Source organism: Microtus ochrogaster, unplaced genomic scaffold (genome assembly GCF_000317375.1).
Source record: "Microtus ochrogaster isolate Prairie Vole_2 unplaced genomic scaffold, MicOch1.0 UNK1, whole genome shotgun sequence".
Taxonomy (NCBI): Eukaryota; Metazoa; Chordata; class Mammalia; order Rodentia; family Cricetidae; genus Microtus; species Microtus ochrogaster.
Window position 1 is genome coordinate 21,597,479 of NW_004949099.1, and position 18,312 is coordinate 21,615,790.

The 18,312-nt window shown below is 41.1% G+C and overlaps 1 protein-coding gene across 2 annotated transcripts in view; it reads left to right on the forward strand.

Annotated features, from left to right (window-relative positions):
- Positions 1 to 376: 376 nt before the first annotated feature.
- Lrrn1 (leucine rich repeat neuronal 1) overlaps positions 377 to 18,312 on the forward strand; it is a 39,984-nt gene continuing 22,048 nt past the window's right edge. Inside the window, exons 1-2 of one of the 2 annotated variants that reach the window (XM_026788272.1) lie at positions 377 to 879; positions 12,088 to 12,178. The gene's annotated coding sequence lies outside the window, so the exon portion shown is untranslated. The remainder of the gene's footprint in view (positions 880 to 12,087; positions 12,179 to 18,312) is intronic. The other variant, XM_005364963.2, reaches the window with a different exon arrangement.

Below are 18,312 nucleotides of genomic sequence, written 5' to 3' on the forward strand. Positions count from 1 at the left end.
TCAGAGATGCAGTCGTATTATGCCTATGGCTTTCTTACAAGGGCTTTCCCCAGCTCCTTGCCTCCCTCACCCAGTCAGCCTTTCGTCCCCATTTAAAAAAAAAAAAAAAAAAAAAAAAGGAGCAGCTCGCTGCTCCCTGCAGCAACGGTAGAGACGCAGCGGTCTAGCAGACCCAGGGTTGCGGGGCTGAGCAGCCCTTTTGTTGGACGGGTTGCAGATGGTGTCCCGGCGCGGGGCTGCGCCTAGGCGGGCGTGGGGGGCGGGAGGCAGCGGGAGGGGGAAGGTTGGGGGAGGTCGGGAAGGGGGTCGGGCGGGAGAGGAGGAGACGACTGAACAGCCAATCAGCGCGCAGCCCATCAGCTGACCGCTTTTGCTTACACCAGGTGCACGCCGGCTGCGGGGAGCACAAAGCGGGGCGCACGGAGGGCGCCGGCAGCGAGCCGCGGAACGAGGCGAGGCCCGTGCGCCCCGGTTTGCAGCGCTTGCCGGGCAGGGACCGGGGCCCACGGTGTCCTCCCAGGCAGCGGCATCCGTGCCACTGCATCCCGAGACGCCTAGAGCGCCTTCCTTGAGACCCGATCGTTCGCTGCCCCGCCCTCTGAACCCCATTTCTTCCCAATCCTGCCTGTCTCTACTCCGACCCCCAAATACCGGATTTAGCCCAGCCCCGCGCAGCAGCTGTTGCTTCTGCGGCTGTCTCGCCTTGCGTTTTTGGTGCTCTGCCGGGGGTCCCCCAAGGAGCCAGTGCGCGCTGCGGGTTGGGAGGAGGCGCTGCTCAGCCGGTCCTCATCCTCCCGCTGCTGCTGCTACTGCTGCTGCTGCTGCCACCGGCTGCCCACTCTGTTCGCACCCCAACATCCCCACCAGCTGGGCCTTAGGGTAAGTGCCCCGACTAACTGGGCCGCAACAGAAGGTTTGGGAGGCAGCGAGGGGGGAGTAGAGACAAACTTGGCAGCTCGGCGGACCCTACAAGGTTTGAGAAATCTCGGTCTAAGGGGGACACGGGGGCGCGGTTTCTCGAGCTGGGGTTGGGGGGTAGACGAAGTAGGGAAAGGAGAATCTAGTTACCACCCTCTTGCCTTCAAAATGAAGCAGGAAGAGCAATAGTTGAAAAGGCAGCTCAGAAAAAAAAAAAAAATGGGCAAAAGGCAGTGACTGGAGCTGAGTCCCCAGGATTTCAGGGACCCATCAGGGGATGGTGGTGTCCAGAATGGCAAGGAGAAGGGAAGGCTTGGTTGGGAATGTGAACAGGGGAAGAAGCTGGGGCCTGGGAAGCGTGCAAATAGAAGACCCAGAGAGTTGGAATGGGGTCAAGAGGAGAGAAAGGAAGGTGGGAGGTTGTGGAGAGAGGAAGAGGTCTTGGGAATGGCCTCAATGTTAAGAATAAAGAGCAGGGAGCATAATTAACAAAACATTGAAAGTACTGAAGTCAGAGCATTGCAGAGAACATACTAAACTATTATGTGGTCCAAGAAGGAAAAAAATTGTACGTTTTGAGCCTAGAAGGTGTAGTCCCTTAAGAAGGCTTGTCATAGATGAGGAAAGTTCAAGGAAGCCTTGGTCTCTTCCAGGCATTCTGCTCCAGGGTCAGTAGCTAAAAAAGTTTGCCAGCGAGTGTCCTTTGTGTTGCACTGAGAGGGGGTGTGGGCTGCTGCCTACTGCTTTCATGCTTCCTAGGTTCCCGCAGTCTTCCCCAGAAAAGCCAAGCAGCCAAGAAGCACCTCGTGCACTGGGCAGGTTGGAAAGTTTGTCCTGGGATTGTGGCCCGGCAGCAGGCATGGATGCGCAGGCTGGAAGATTCCGTAGTAGTGCTTGCTCCAGAGGGACCTCGCCTGCGGTATCCACAGCAATAGCTTCAAAGGCAAGGCTGCAGAGAGTGATCAGAGTTGTCAAAGCCTTTGAGTGACTGAACCCTGTAGGCAAAGCTCCTAAATCCCATCCTGTCCTTAGTATGTTCATTCCCGATCCAGATAATAAAACAAATAACGGAATTCAGATTCGCTGAGGGAACAAGTACTGCTGACTTGTACTTTTTCCTGTAGAATCTCCTGAGACAATATGCTATCTTGTTTTGCAGTTCTATTTACCAATTTAGGCAATTAATACTATTCCTATATTGTCGTCGTGACTTCATTTTTAAAAGCTGGAACTGGAGAAGTGGAAACTTCAGGAAGATTCCTACTTTGACCTGTATAAAGCTGGAGTCCAAGTGGTATTACTGGCTGCAGGGCCATGTGTGTCATGAAGTCTCTAATTTGCATGCAAATGTGAGCCGATCCTGGCAGATGTCTGGCCTCATCCATTCACATGAAGGAATTTGAAAAGACAAGGAGTCTTCAGTTAACAATAGACCTTAAGAACATGGGATAAAGGCCCAGTGTGGGTTTCTCTGTTTGGGAATTCCATGGCTTGCTGACACCTTTATTCAAGAGCCAAATTCTTGGTGTGGTGTTATGGGGGGAAGCTCAAATCCACTTGCTCTTACCTGGGTGTATACATGCATGCGGCATAGAGGGAGTGCATCTATGCAGGCAGTAACTTTAATCCACTTCTGGCGGCTTGAAATATTTCTTCACTGACTCCTCAACTTTTAGAGTTCTTTTCTTCTTTTTCCATTTTTTTTTTAAATCTTGTCCAACATTTGCCCCTTGCCCAGAGAGATAAGTCATGTAGGAAAAGGTGCTTGTCACTGGAAGGTTTCACTGGAGTGTCACTGTCTTTTCATCCTCATGTGAGTTCATTTGGTGACAGAGTGAAAGAATTGCAGATGATGAGAGTGTCCCATTCTAGCAAAGGACCTGGGTTTGAGTGTGGGAGTGTGTGTGTGTGTGTGTGTGTGTGTGTGTGTGTGTGTGTGTGAGAGAGAGAGAGAGAGAGAGAGAGAGAGAGAGAGAGAGAGAGAGAGCGTGTGTGTGTGAGAGTATGTGTGTGTGTCTCAGTACTGAACAGTGAACAGGGAAAGTCATTTGATGGACTCCCAAAGCAAGGACCTTTCTGTCTTGTGTTATATTAGCTGGTCAGCCATACTATTCACTTCCTGACTCTCTAGGACCGATGAAACAAAAGCTGGGCCGCATGGGCCGCATGTGAGGCCTGCAGTTATAACCCCTGACAAACCAGTACCAGAAACCCTTCTTTTGTCAGTCCTGAACATTGTTGAAGAGCAAAAGAAACCTATTCACTGAACAGGGTTTGTGACCCCACGTTCTATGTACTCACCAAAAGAGACATTAAAATACAGCAGGAAGACAATATTGCTTTGGGCTTGATTGGGAAGAAGGGTGGACAACAGATGTTAGCATGCTGTTTCACATGTTTTCTGAAGCTGTTATGATTATCATATTCTTGCCCAGTACCCTTTATATACAAGCCAGTCTACTCTAATTAGGAAGAAATGAATTGAGTCCAATCTGAGTAACAAGTGTTACAGCCAAGTTCGCAATTTCTGCCTTGAAGCTGTGCGGAAGTCAGAAAGCAACATTGGTGTACTGAATTCTCATTTGACTCTCAAACTGGCTTTCTGACTCCCTGATGGAACTGAGGGATGACTATAAAATAAAAACAGCATTTCCAAACTAAGTCCACATACCTCTCTGATGTAAGATTACCAGAGGGTGGTTTTGAAATCAAGGTAAGTGCTACAGCACTACATCTATGAATGGTCAACTGTTAACCTCCCTAGGTCAGGTCTTTTCTGGACAAGTCTAATACAGGAAGGACTGAGTACACATTATGGCGAATAAAATCATTAAAGTACCTAATATAAAAGATTACTAAGAAATGCAAACCCATTACAACTACAGATGATAGTTCTGAAGAAATAGCCATAGGTAGCCCTGTTAGAGTCTGGAAATTGAGATTAACGAGTAAACACGAGAAGGCTGACCCTTGGCCTCTATATAGAGTCTGATACTGTTGGTCTCTTGACCTGAACTGTTCTGTCTCTTATAAATAATCTCTCAGAGACATATCAAGGGAGTATAAGTACTTAAAAGTCAACTTCTAAGAAATAAATCGGATATTACAATTATAGTTCAATTCATTACCAGGTTAACTATAAATAACACTAATTTTCTTGTTGTAGGCCTTTATGTCACCTTAAATAAGCCATAAACTGTATATAAAACATGATACATTATAGGCATGGGTGTCACTTTTACTAGGCTTTCACAGTTCTTTCTTAGAATTTCCTTTTCAGCTGCAAATAGTTATTCTCTGATTCTTTTCAGCATTAATATAAGGCTGCTCAAATATTGTATTTTTTAAATTATTATGCTGAGCATTTATTTTGGGTTAAGCCAATCCAAAGATAAAGCAGCTTCCATTTTAAAGTCATATTTTTATTTCTGAGAACAATGGAAATATCTTTAACTCATGAATAGAGCTTTGATTAATATTTTATTCAGAATGAAATTAAAATTATACAGATGAAGTCAGAAAAATATGTAGTCTCTCTTGTTTGGGCTCAAAGAACAGAATAAAGATAAAGGCTAAACTCAGTAAAATTCGATATCTTAGAGAGCACCAGAGAACCATTTGTCCTTAAAGTTTTAAATGAAATTCACTTTAAAACTTGTTCTTTCTCTCTTTTAACATATCACCATTCCGGGTATATTTCAGAGTTTTGTTTCCATCTCTCAAAGAACAGATATAATAAATGGTTAATCACCTTGCATTATTATACCAGTTATTTGGTTAGTAAGTAGACTATTGCCAATCATACCTAAGGGATCTGGTGTGTCTTCCTTAATCTACTAACTTTGAGATTCCTCCCTTGTAACATAACAAGGCCAATAGGCCTGGAAGAATTAACTACCATAATCGGCTATGTTGTCAAAAAGGATTGTAAAAGCTTTGCTTATTGTACCACAACTACCATAAACATTTAACTTGGATGGAATCATCATATCTACTGAACTGAAAAATTGCCCCTAAGAAGCAGAGAAAATAGGTGTCGGCTTGCAGTACACATCAAAGGTGCTGTCCACCCTAATTTCAGAGCACCTGTTGAAAAGACAAATGCATTAGGTTAAGGCACTTAGTTTTGAAAGCTGTGGAGTAGCGCTTGCTTTCATAGTGGCTTCTTACCTTCCATTGACACTCTTTCGAACTCAGACGTTGTGATGTTATTTGAAAGATCTGATTACTGTAAATGAGTTGTAATCTTCTGACCCAGGCTGTCTTAGCTCGCATCTATTATACTACGGGGGCAGACGTGGACTCCACAGCTGTCACCTCATTTGTGTATGAAACAGACACATTGGTGGCATTTTTGGGGGGTTTCCATAGTTACTTGAACAATGTACATGTGACACTGACATGTGAAAGGTTTCTGTGGCAGATATTTTGTAGACCTGAGACTAAAGCACAACTATTTGAAATTTAAGTTACACATGCATTAGTCTGCCATTGTTCTTTGGAGCCACTTAATCATAGGATGATAGCTTCTCCATGCCATGGCCAGAAAGTGCAACCAAGAGCCTTTCCCTAATAGAGATTTCCAAGAGCAGCATTTCTGAACCTCTGCAAGGGGGATACTTGCATTCATTTCAAAATATTTGGTTTTCCTGTTTAGTACCGCTTTTTGTGAGCTAGCGTATTAACATAAGTCACTTTCCATTCTGAAGGGGAAAACTGGGCAGCCCCACTACCAGTTCCTATCTTAGTAAAAGCTTAGAAAGAACAACAAATCCATCTGTCTTTACTAGCAATAAGCACCGTCTGAAGAGCTCCATCTCGGACAACCAAAACAGCTTTGCAAAGAAAGAAAGGTGGCTTAATTGGTTTCATGTCTGTAATTTCCCCCTCTAGGAAAAGAGAATACCATTAACCCGCATTGTTGTTTCACAATAGTGGTAGGTCTTCATTTCTATCTATAATAATCAGCACAATCAAGTACAGCGCACAGTCAGGAAAGCTCAGAGCAGTGCCCAGCTCTGATAATACTGCCCGGTTATGTGTGTGACCTTCTGGGTGTCCTGCAACTATCCTGATGCTTTGCATCCCTGTCAAGGTGCTGCTGCAAGGAGCCAGAAGAGCTGTTCGATGCTGCTAGGATTATTATTACAAAGAACTAGACTTCTGCTCCAGTGCTGTGATTTTCTGGGTGGCTAATGGCCAAAGGAATCACTTCACTTTTCCTATAAGGTGATTTTTCCCTAGTTTTACAGTTAAGATGGTTTATATTATTGTTTTCCTTTTGAAAAGAATTTTTGGGGGAAGAAAGATGTCCCACAAGTTAGGCTCACTGGCTGTTCTTTTGGAAAACCAGGTTGAAGTCCCCAGAACCCACATGGTGGCTCACAACGACCTGCATCTCCAGTTCCAGGGAATCCGATACCATCTTTTGACCTCAGTGGGCATCAAGCACAGAGTTAGTGCACATACATACGTTCAGGTAAAATATTCATATACAAAAAAAAAATAAAACAAACACAAACAATAACCCCCCAATACTGAGAGCTCCATACTCCCTGACCCGGTAGGCTCTTCCAGGGAAGAGAATTTGAAAGGAAACATGAAGCTGGTTATGATTCCCAAACATCAGTTCACCTGATGAGTACATTCTGAACACTGGCTACATGTAATATGTCACATAAGGCCCTGAACCCAAATGAAGTTAGCTTGTTTTTTCTTCAGTTCATACTCCAAATCCAACACAAGCGTACTGTATCCATCAGTCCTTTTATTCTTCTACATTTTTCGGTGCCAAGAATGAAAAAGGTATTTCAAATAGAAGATTTCCGGTAGGGGCAAACCCTACACATATACACAGGGTATTGAGAAAATTCTTAAAATCTAAAGACAATAGAAATTCTAGTGTGTAGAAGCCAGGAGTAACAGTAGGATTCCAAAAATGCTTAATGTGGTCCCCTTCAACCAAGAATTATCTGACACTATATTATTAGGACCATGTAAAATCATGTTGTCACGGTGTTGCTTCTGCTTGCACTGGGGTTCTATTTGGGGTTCTGGAAAGGACCTGACAGATGAGCAAAGTGTACTGTGGAAGTATGGGACATATTTTAATTCACGCAGGGCCTGTCAGAAAAGGCTTCGAGAAACACACCAATAAATACAACAAGGGGTGATCAACAGGAACAAATATTCAGGAGACAATTTGAAATCCAGTCCATTGAGTGGAAGTAGGGCATGATTCCTCAAGGAAAGATTCTGTAGTGGATGAAGAACTGCAGAATGGAGACTGCTTGTAAAGTCCTTATAGGACTGAATATTCACTGTGCCTTGAGAAGCAGAAGGGGGAAAGAGAAAGTCTATAGTAACAAACAGAACAGCACAAACTTGCATGGAAGAAAGATGTGGCTGAGTTGACGATGACATAGTGCCTCATATCTTCAAACCTTAAACTTTTCCCAACCATCAAATATGCCTCTCTTGGCGTGTCACAGTCAGAGATGGCAGGTGTTATTCTTTCTTCTTTTCCTCCAGTAACTAAAGGAATAAAAACCATGAATAGTTTCCTTTTGACCCCGTAACATATATCTGATGTTTCTGTAAGAGAAGAGTGATAGCGAAGCTCTTCCTTAGCCCAGGTTGAAATTCTCTGAGATCAAATAGCAAGTGGAGGATGGGAGAAATGATGAGTCCCAAGGCTGTCTGCATCTCTCACACCCACTGCCTCTTCCTCTCTGACTAGAGAGCAGGTAGCAATATTACAGTGAATCAGCACTGTAGCTCCTGGGTTACCAAAGTCAAGACCTGGAATGTGACGGTGAAGATGAATCATACAGAGAAATTTAAACCGGGTTTTCCTGCAGACTAATTGGGCCTGCTCTTTAATATATCCTAAGCTGACAATAGCAGCTTAAGAAACTCACTAGCAAACTGGGAAGAGATCTCATAGTAGAGTGATGGTAGAATTAGAATATGTGAAAACAGAGACGGTCCACTGAGAAAATGTGCAACAATGTAGGGTTGTTTTAATATATAATTTCTTGTGTCAGAGTGATGTGTGCCCATGCATGGCATATGTGCAGAGGATAGAGAATAACTTTCAAGATTCAGATCTGCATGTAGGATGCATGTACACAAGTGTATGCACATGTATATATGAACACACACACATACACATGAGGAGAAAAGTCCATACTAAAAAACTTACGCCTGTTTGTTTGTTGTTAGTAAGACTCGCTTGTCAAACTGAGTTTTGAAGAGAGCTTTCTCTTAAGGTTATAAAGGTGTGCTGACCCTTGCACAGTGTAATGTTGTCTTAGGAGAAGAAAGAGAAGATGTATGGCCACTAAAAGCTGTATGCAATCTCAGTGATACACATTGTCCTAAGTAAGAGTTACATAGGATTTCTGCCACATCCTGAGTGCTCCACGGTCGTAAGGGAATCTACATTAACTCATCACACATGAGTTATGGAATCTATGCTCTCATTAACTCATCCGACTCTCACAGAACAACCAAGGACAATGAAATAGTCATTGGTGGATTTCTGTGGCTTGTTATGACTGATTAAGGTTCTGGGCCCTGAGGATGACATGTAAGGTTCAATTCCCCAGAGGACCAGTTAACTTTGCTTTGCTCTGTAGGGACACAGCTAACCTCCTCATGTTCTCACAAACTCATCTTGTCTCACCCAGGAGATCAGCTAAGACTTCGGAGTTACCTGCAGGGAAACAAAAAATTTATGCACAGATTTTCCAGATGGAGTATTTTTCTTTCCATGTATGAAGGATAGCATTGTCAAAGTGGACCTCTACTGAAGAAGTTTCCAAATGACTTTGCTATCGCAGCTGAGCAATTGCATCTATGCAAATGTGATGCTTAGTAATTGGAAGGAAAATATTACATAGGGCTCCTAAGTTATATCCCCAGAGTCAGTCATTTTTCCTAACACGCCAGAGTAGTAGGAGACCAATAATAATCTCCAATATTAGTCCTTAGCTTCTGCAGTGTACCAGGAGAAACCACGAACACTTTTTCTATATTAACTTATTTACGGCTGTAACATAGATTGTTTTACAACTGTCACAGAGATCCCTACTTTACAGCTCCTTTGAAAATCTAGGCAGAAAGTGCTAAGTAATGGCTAGTGTGGCCTTAATGCATATTTGTTGGATTAGTGGATGACTAAGTGAATTGAGTGACATAGGTTTCCGGAGAGAATTCTTGATTCAGGTATAGCATTTCTGCTTTCTAGCCAAGGCATTGTAAGACCCTCCTCTGTGACTCACAGAGCTGGGAAGAGGCGGAGTCAAGATAGGAACATGGGTCCATCTCACTCCAAATTTGCACCGTTGTAGCACTTAGCTATGTCTCAACCGCTTTAACTCCAGCTCTAGGGCAAAATACTGGACTAGATGAATTCCAGTAGCCTACCCATATTCTACAAAATTCTGCCATGCCACATGAAATAATACTTAAATAAAATAAAACATTTTATTGATATTAAAGTTTAAATCTACTTTCACATTTTACTTACCTAATAACTATTGAACTTTCCTTTAAAATTATGTTGGCATTACTAACCACATATTTTTAAGTTCATTTTAAATAATCTTAAATGGATGAAAATGAATTTTGGAAGATTATGTTCTTCTTATCTTTATCATCACACTGAATATTGTTATTTTATCATTGACTCAGTTTTGGTTTCTAAAGATTGACATCAAAGGTTAGCAAGATGGCTCAGTAGACAAAGTGCTTTCTGTGTGACTATGAGAACCTGAATTTTGATCCTAAACACCTATATAATAAGACAGGCATGATGTTGGCATGTACCTGGAATCCAAGAACTGGCAAGGCTGAGATAGGAGAATACCTGGAGCTTTTAGGCCAACCACTGTAGCTTCAGAGTCAGTGGGATATGTATATATATGTGTGTGTGTTTGTGTGTGTGTATGTGTATGTGTATACATATATATATCCAATTCTGACCTTTGACCTCCAAATGCACATGCACACATGTGTATGAATCCTCCCACATATATGCGCATACACTTGACCATGTACACATGTACACCGGCACCCATACAAATGATAAGCAACATTCTGTTACACACAGAAAAGTCAGATATAAAGTGTTAGTGTCTTTAACATTTGTAGAAGTAAGTTGCTGAATCTTAGAGAAACGTGTCAAATGATTTTTTTCCCCAGTACTTCAAGCTGCAAGCAGTATTTAAAACAACTACTTGAGAGTTTCTAAAGGTTTCTAAAGTTTCTTCTCTTTGAAGGTGTCTTTCTGTCATGGAAGTGATGCATCAGAACAGCATGTTAATCAGTGCTTGTCTGTTTCACGGCAGATGATTCAAGGTCAGGGGGAGGGGGTAGTAATGAAGCAGCTCAGAATTAGAAAAAAAATTAGTTTCAAAAAGTCTCTGAACTTTGGAGGTATCTCCCTGAGCCTTAGTATCTCCATCTGCATAATGGGGAATGTGATGGTCAAACCTGTCTTATACCAACAGGAATACAAAGCCCTTTGGATAGCGCACCATAAATGGTCCTTAGTACATAGCAGAGCATAGGAGAGGGATTATGCCAGCAACTGACCTTTCCACCTGCTATATATCTGCATTCCTAGGGTGCTGATTCTGAGGCAAGAATTTAAGGGACAAGAACATTCAGACTATATGCTCTATGAAGTCAGTAGCTCACACATTTTTCACTTCCTTGGTGGAACTCAAGAGAACTTTGTATTTAAGGACTGGCAGTTAGATGAATTCATTCAGGCCTTTGCTCTTATTATTTCCAGATCATATCTTATCCTTATCCATTTCTTGTCGCTATAACAAAATACCTGGGGCAGTGTATTTTATAAAGCTGATTTGTCTCTTCACACTAGTAACTAGAAAATCCACATGGCACGTCAGGGTTATCCAGATAAGCACACTCTGCCCCCCTCACTGTGTTACAACATGCAGGAAGAACCTCCATGGATACCTTTGTAAGTAAATGCAAGCCAGGAAAGGTGAGCTTGCTTCCTAACAGCCATTCCCACAGGAGACTGCTGAGCTTCCCAGCCTCTGCTTTGCTACAGCTAGCAGCTCTCCATTTGCACATGAAAGGGTGGGTGTAGAATATCATCTTTGAACTACCTCTGAGATGGAAACGAAGATCGTTTACAAAGAACCTCATAGGCATTGTCTGGTTCATCTCATAAAAGGTCTCTGACAGTGGATGGGTTTACTAGTCCCTGGTAAAATGCATACTCTAGCTCTGTCCTTACTCCCAGCTGGACGCTAATGAATATGATTTTCTAAATGTGTTGAGATGAGTCTATAGCAACCCTGGGAGTTAAGTATTGTGCTGTGTATAAAAGAAAAAAAAAAAACGAGACAAGGAAATTGTCCTTGTCCAGTATATGTCAGTTAGTAAATATGGGAGAGCAAGAACGCTTAGCGCTATTTTTCTTTAGAATGAACTACTCACACTCCCCTTGCTTTCCTCAAGTCTCCTCCTCATCCTCTTCTCAAGTTTAGAACATGCTGTCTTAATTTAAGATTATTTATTTATATCACTTGTAATGCCATCACTGCCACACAGCTCCATAAGGGAAAAGCCTACAACTTAGTCTCTGGTCCCTGGCACTCATAAAAGCACTTGGCACAGGGAAAATGCACCCAGCAAATATTCAGTGAGTAGGAGAAGAGATTTCCATATCGTGTCTGTTTCATTTGGCCAATACTGCATCTTTTAAACAATGTTTCGTTATTTCCTGTGTACTTGGGTAGAGATGAGCTGTTTATATGCATGCATGCATTACACTTAAACGATATAGAGGTTGTTATAGAATATAGAACTCAATTTGAGAAAGCTTTCATATTATTACTAAATTATATTATTAATCCAAATGTTCATTACATGCACATAGAATATAAAGTTCTCTCAGAAGGGAGATGTGAGGGATACGTAGAATTATATGACGTTGTTTCTGTCCTGAATGAACTCCCAGACTTAGTGAAGAGACACAGTAAATGGAAGCAAGGCAAAATAATTAAGTGTAGATACTCTTGAACAAATCAGAGGAAACAGAAGATGAGGCCAGATGCATGTAGGTTTGACTCTCCACTGTAAGACAGAAAACTGCTTCTTTTTCTCCCCACCCTCTCTCATCTGCAGATATACGTATATATGGGAAAGAACTTGGCACAGTTCTCAGAGCATGACAGTTTGCAGTTCAGTCATTTGGCAAACAGTGACAGTACCGTTGGTGAGCAGATTCTTTTTTCCCATAAGCTGGGAAGACAGTGAGCAAAGGGTGGATACAATCTGCCTTCCTGCATAGAGCTTGCTGACTGCTGGGAGAGAAAAGCAATAATCTGGTAATCACCCAAGTAAATATGAAATCATGGCTGTACTGATAAGTCCAGTGATCATGGGGCTTAAGGAATACGACCTGGAGATATCTAAGAGAAGACCTCTTCAGAGAGGTGATATCTGAACAAAAATCTGTAAGAGTTTGGCAGGCAAAGGATGTGGAGCAGGGAGAACTTTGCAAGTGAAGGCACAGAGGTAGAAAGGAGCTTGGTGGGCTTGAGGGACAGGAGAAAGACTAGTGTGATCTAAAAACAAAGAAGACAGAGCTGGTATGAGGAATGGAAAAAGAAGGGTTTGAGATGCATAAAGAGGAGTTGGGGCTGGGGAGGTGACTGCACAAGCCTGAGGACCTGAGTTCAGATCGATAGCACCCATGTAAAAGCCAGGTGTGGACAGATGTGCATGCCTGCAACCCAGCACTAGGAGACAGAGATAGAAGTGTCCTGTGAGTTTTCTCCACTAGCTGAATTGATGAACTCCAGATTCAATCAGAGACCCTGTCTCCAAAGCAAAAAGATAGAGGGAGAGAGAGGAGGACATTGAGCATCAGCCTCTGGTATCCGGTGTACATGCATAAAGAGAAGACATCTATGAACAGGTAGACACGTATGCACACACCACATACAAAATGAAAAAAAAATGAATCGGTGTAGTGCTAGGAGAGAAAGAGCAGAAACCTTTCATTTCTCTGTGAAAGAATAGCATGGAGTCCTTGCTGGCTGTGTGGCATGCCAGTGTCTGACGTGTTGGATATGGCTTATATCCAAGAATAAAGGTCACACCAGGAGAGAAAAATAAAATCTCTCTTGTATTATATATCTTGATTAACTTGCCCAAATCTTGATTATCAGAAAACAAAAGAATAAAAAGAAAAATTATAATTAAAATGTGAGTGTCTTGTAAGCTAGCTTCCTTCTTTTGACTTATTTTCATGGCCTTCTTGTCCCTTCTAATGCATTTTCCTTTTATTATACCTGAGTGTCACAGAGTTAACTGACAAATCATTACCTTCGTCATCTATGGAGCACAATTACTTTTTCTTTTTCTTATTTTATTATTTTTATTTTCTTTTTATTTTTCAAGACAGGCTTTCTCTGTAGCCTTCTCTTAAAGGAATCATGCCTCTGCTTGCCTCTAGCAAACAAGTCTATCTGAAAATATATAATTACCAAGAAGCTGTGCTTGGGTCCTACTTTTGTGGATCTAGAAGTGCTTTTATTTAAAGCTGTTTTAGACTTTATGTGGATGTTCGTTGCTGAATGTTGGGCATCATTTTGTGTTTCCCAGCCACCCAGACCCAAATAATCACATAGAAACTATATTAGTTACAAGAATGTTTGGTCAATGGCTCAAGTGTATTCCTAGCTACTTCTCATATCTTAAATTAACCCTTTCTATTAATCTGTGTATTGCCATGAGGTTGTGGCATACCGGTAAGGTTCTAGCATCTTTCTCCTTCAGCAGCTACATGGCCTCTCTTTGACTATGTCTATTCTTTTATATAACTCTGTTCAAATTTCCCACTTTGCTTTACTCTGCTAAGCCATTAGCCTAAACAGCTTTATTTATTGTCCAGTAAAAGCAACACATATACAGAAGGACATCCACATCATCAAGGATATTTATTTATTCTTCCTCTTCCCCCTCTACCTTGCACACAGCTAATGGATTGATCCTTATTAGAGAAATCATCCCACAGTTTCCCCAATAAGAAATAAGTAAAAATGCCTTAGCAAAATTTTAAAAGCCCTGTACATATTCCCTGTCCGGATTTCCATTCCTCTTATGACACAACCTAAATCTCCTGCCTTGCAGTCTTCCTATCTTATAGACATCCTGCTCTCTCAAGCACATGGGATGTTCTTACGAGAGCAGGCTGGCTGCTGATCCGGAGAATTTTTTTATTTTAAGCAAACAGGACGTTCCCCCGGGAGCATGCTAGCTGCGGGTTTTGAGGAGGGGGTCTGTAGGGTCTTTCAATTACTGATTTCTAATTCTCACCCAAACCCACTGAGAAACAGGATGATTTCCAGCAATAGCTTGATACTCAAAGTCTCATGCGATGAAGTGGTTGTTTCAGAAGAAGAGAGTCAAGTTACTGTTGAAAATTAGTCAAAATGGTGTGTTACTAAGAAAGTGCCCTTTTATTTGAGAGAAAAGTTTAGTTTTGCATCATTACTAAAATGACTTTCGGGCTGGAGAGATGGCTCAGAGGTTAAGAGCATTGCCTGCTCTTCCAAAGGTCCTGAGTTCAATTCCCAGCAACCACATGGTGGCTCACAACCATCTGTAGTGAGGTCTGGTACCCTCTTCTGGCCTGCAGGCATACACACAGACAGAATATTGTATACATAATAAATTAATATAAATAAATAAATATTTTAAAAAAATAAATAAAATGACTTTCATTTTGAAGCTCAAAATATTAACTACTACTTCTATTAGAAAACTAGGGGCCTAACATCTAATAAAGATGATCTAATAACATTGGGTTACTTTATCTTTTAATGGTTATGAGTTATACTGTGGATATTCAAGGACAATTGTTCTTTTCACTTGCAACTTGAGGAGGATACGTGGAAAGCATGATTTATAGTGCCTGCAGGCATGTTAATGTTTTCAGCTGTTCCCTTGCACCATCTGATTAGACAAGACCTTAACTGCATAATGAAGGACCAGCCACTAAAGTGTGGGTTTACAGTGCCTGGGTCATCTGTGCTCTGAACACTTTTGAGTGCTGGACCATTAGTTTCAAATGCATATAAAGATAGGGGACACATCTGTATCAAGGAGATGCTATAATAAGAAATGATTTCAAATTCATGAAAGTAGTTTTCACCTAATTGTAATTTGCCAAAAACAATTTAAAATCCTGATTAACAGAAATTCTGATTAACTAAATACCCCTACACAAACACACACACACACACACACACACACACACACACACACACACACACCAAAGTCTACTTTTAGGAGAAAAGGGGAAATTTTTAAGAAAATAAGTTAATAACAAGGGCTCTAGACTTTAAAAAAAAATCCAATATCAATTCATTATCAGGATTTTGAAGAAAATATGTTAAAAATAAAGTTACAAAAAGGAAGAAATAAAATATTAAGGTTTGAAACCACAAGGTTTTTAGGAACCATTAAGCTAACTAGAAATTTAAATTTATAAATTTCCCAAGCCTATCATTTTTCTACATTTTATACTACAAGTTAGTTTTCTTATATGTAACTAAGAGAATACTGCAATGTATCCCAGTGTGCATTGAAATCCAGTTAGACAATTGAGGCTAGTGCTACCACATAAAAGGTCAAGAATTCAAAAGCTAACAAACATGACTTTAATATCAAGCTTTCCTGCATTATGGGAATTCTGACAGTTGAACTAGTCAGTGTTCTCCAAAGAAACAGAACTAAAAGGTAGGCAGGCAGATAGATGCTAGGTAGGTAAATAAATGACAAATAGACAGACAGATGATTGATGATTGATTGATAGGGAGAAGGATGGATGGATGGATGGATGGATGGATGGATGGATGGATGGATGGATGGATGGATGGATAGGGAGTTAGGTAGGTAGGTAGACAGAGAAAAGATAGAGGAATAATGAATGAATGAATGAATGAATGAATGAATCAGGGCTTTGCAAAGAAAAAGAACCAATAGAGTAGATGGGAAAATAGATGATCTTTAGGTGGACATATAACTAATGGTTGATTGATTGTTTGATCCATAGACAGAGAGATAATAAAACTGAAATTATGGGACCTGTCTCTGGCCTCTGGAGGAGTCTATATCTGACATATAACAAGGCAACAGCTCCTGAAAATTACGCAGTCCCAGTGTGACAGGTGCAGACCACCCTTTCCATCTTTTTGGCCCTGTCTTCTGGCTTTGGCCATCGTAAAACATTCTTCCTCTGGGTGTAGGCGTATTGTTTTCTTTATTCTCTAGAAATGCCAAAGTCACACAGATCTTGACATCTTATTAGTATGGTTATATGAAAATAGCTTATAAGGAGCACTGGAAACTAAGTTTATTTTAAGAGTTTGGGGACATCTGGCCCTGTTTTGCTGCTGTGAAATGTTTAGCTCTGTGTGCTTGCTTCCTCTTAAGCCAAAGGGCAACTGCTGACCCTCACCTGGACACTGCTGTATTTCACCTTGACCAATGGGAGAGTTTCTGCCAGAGATGCATCTTCTTTCACACATTTGTCTTTGAATTCTTTCTATTTATTGAGAAATAGGGCCTAATGTATCACAGGCTGGCTTTGAACTTATTGTGTAGCCAATGGCTGTGAATTTCTAGTTTTCCTGCCTTTGCCTCCCTGTGCTGGCATTAAAGGTATGCATTGGCACACTTGGTTATGCAGTGCCAGTGATCCAACCCAGGGTTTCATAAGTTCAAAGCAAGCGATCTACCAACTATACCAACTAAGCTATAGCCCCAGGCACTCTCTTCAGAATTTACAGGAACATTTTAATGGGAAGGAGATACATCCTTCGCATTTTCTTAAAGTTTGGAAATTTTCAAATTTCAAGTAGCCAGACTCTTTAGAGAATGACACAACATCAGAGCTATAAGCTCACATCTTACTGGATATATCATTTTTCAAAGTCAGATAACTGTTAGATTAAAATGAAAGGAGACAGTATAGAACAAAGCAAAGAAAAACGCAATAAATGTCCGAAATAAATAGACTGGTTGGGATAATTTGATGAAGAGAGTATTTTCACTACTATAGGCAAATCTTTAGTCCTGCCTTGGAGTGAAATCAAATGTGATACAGTCTAATGGAGGTGCTCAGCTTCGTGAGCATGCAAAAATCTATACCTTGGCATTAGCAGTCTACACATGGCGTGTTCTGTATCGACCATGGTAAGTCTTGTATTTTTGTAGGTGCTTCTATAGTGTTGAGTGTTCAAAACTATTGTAGTAACCGGCTCCATTGTCATACTTATTTAACACAGTGAAAAGTGCATCCATGTCAGAATAAAAACACTAGCCAATATTCTGTGAAGTACTTAAAGTACAAACCTGCATTAATGTTGCAAAACTAAAGATGTAGCATTTATTTAATGTTTGTTCAGGCCACTAATTAGAAAGCAATTAGTTTATGTAGACATACTACAAAAAAAAGAGAGTTAAAATAATCCGTAATAGACTAAAATTAATTGGTTCCATGATAGCTTTTATATCACTGTTCTTGCTAAAAGCAGCAGTAAAAATAGCCCCATTGTTGGTAGCAGTTCTGTTCTGTTTAGCCTCCTGTCCATTTCTCAGTTCAATAATGTTAAATTGTGTCTTTAATTCAAGATAGACAAATATCCTACTTCTTCAAATGGAGAGGGCCTTAAGTGTACAAGTGATTTAGCCAAGAAAAAAGAAAATCTTTTTTTCTTGGTCCTGATTTGAGAATGTCCGCAGTGTGTCTTGTATATGGTTTTTAAAATCTTAAAAGAAGGTGGAGTTTGGGCATAGACCTGAGATGGTTCATGAACTGTTACTGGTCTGGGCTGTGAGGTTCTTGGAAATGAAGAGGCAGAAATCACTGAATTTACTGAAGTTCTTGAAATGAAGAACTGGGTTTTCCTATCTCCATCCATGAGAACTTGAGACAGTACTGAACACAGATTCCTTTCCTAATCCATAGTGTGTATTGGGAGAGTGGTGGGGAGGAGGTACCTAGGGACAATCAGTGCCTTAAGTATGAATAAAATGAGTATCATAGAAAAGTAGTTTACATGGCCTTAAGTAATTATTATGTGTATTAAAACCATACACATTGTTGGTTCCCTAAGGCTATTATATAAAAGTACCATAAACTGGATAGCTTAAAACAATAGAGTTTTTGGTTTCACGGTTTTTCTAGAGACTAGAGGCCAAGATGAAGCTCTTGCGCAGCAGCAGGCTCATGTTAGCATACCCCTTTCCAGCTTGCAAATCCCCAGGTGCTCGCCCTGGGGCCTCATCATCTTCTCTCTCCCTTTAGGGCCAACATGGGCTCAGCAGGTAAATGTG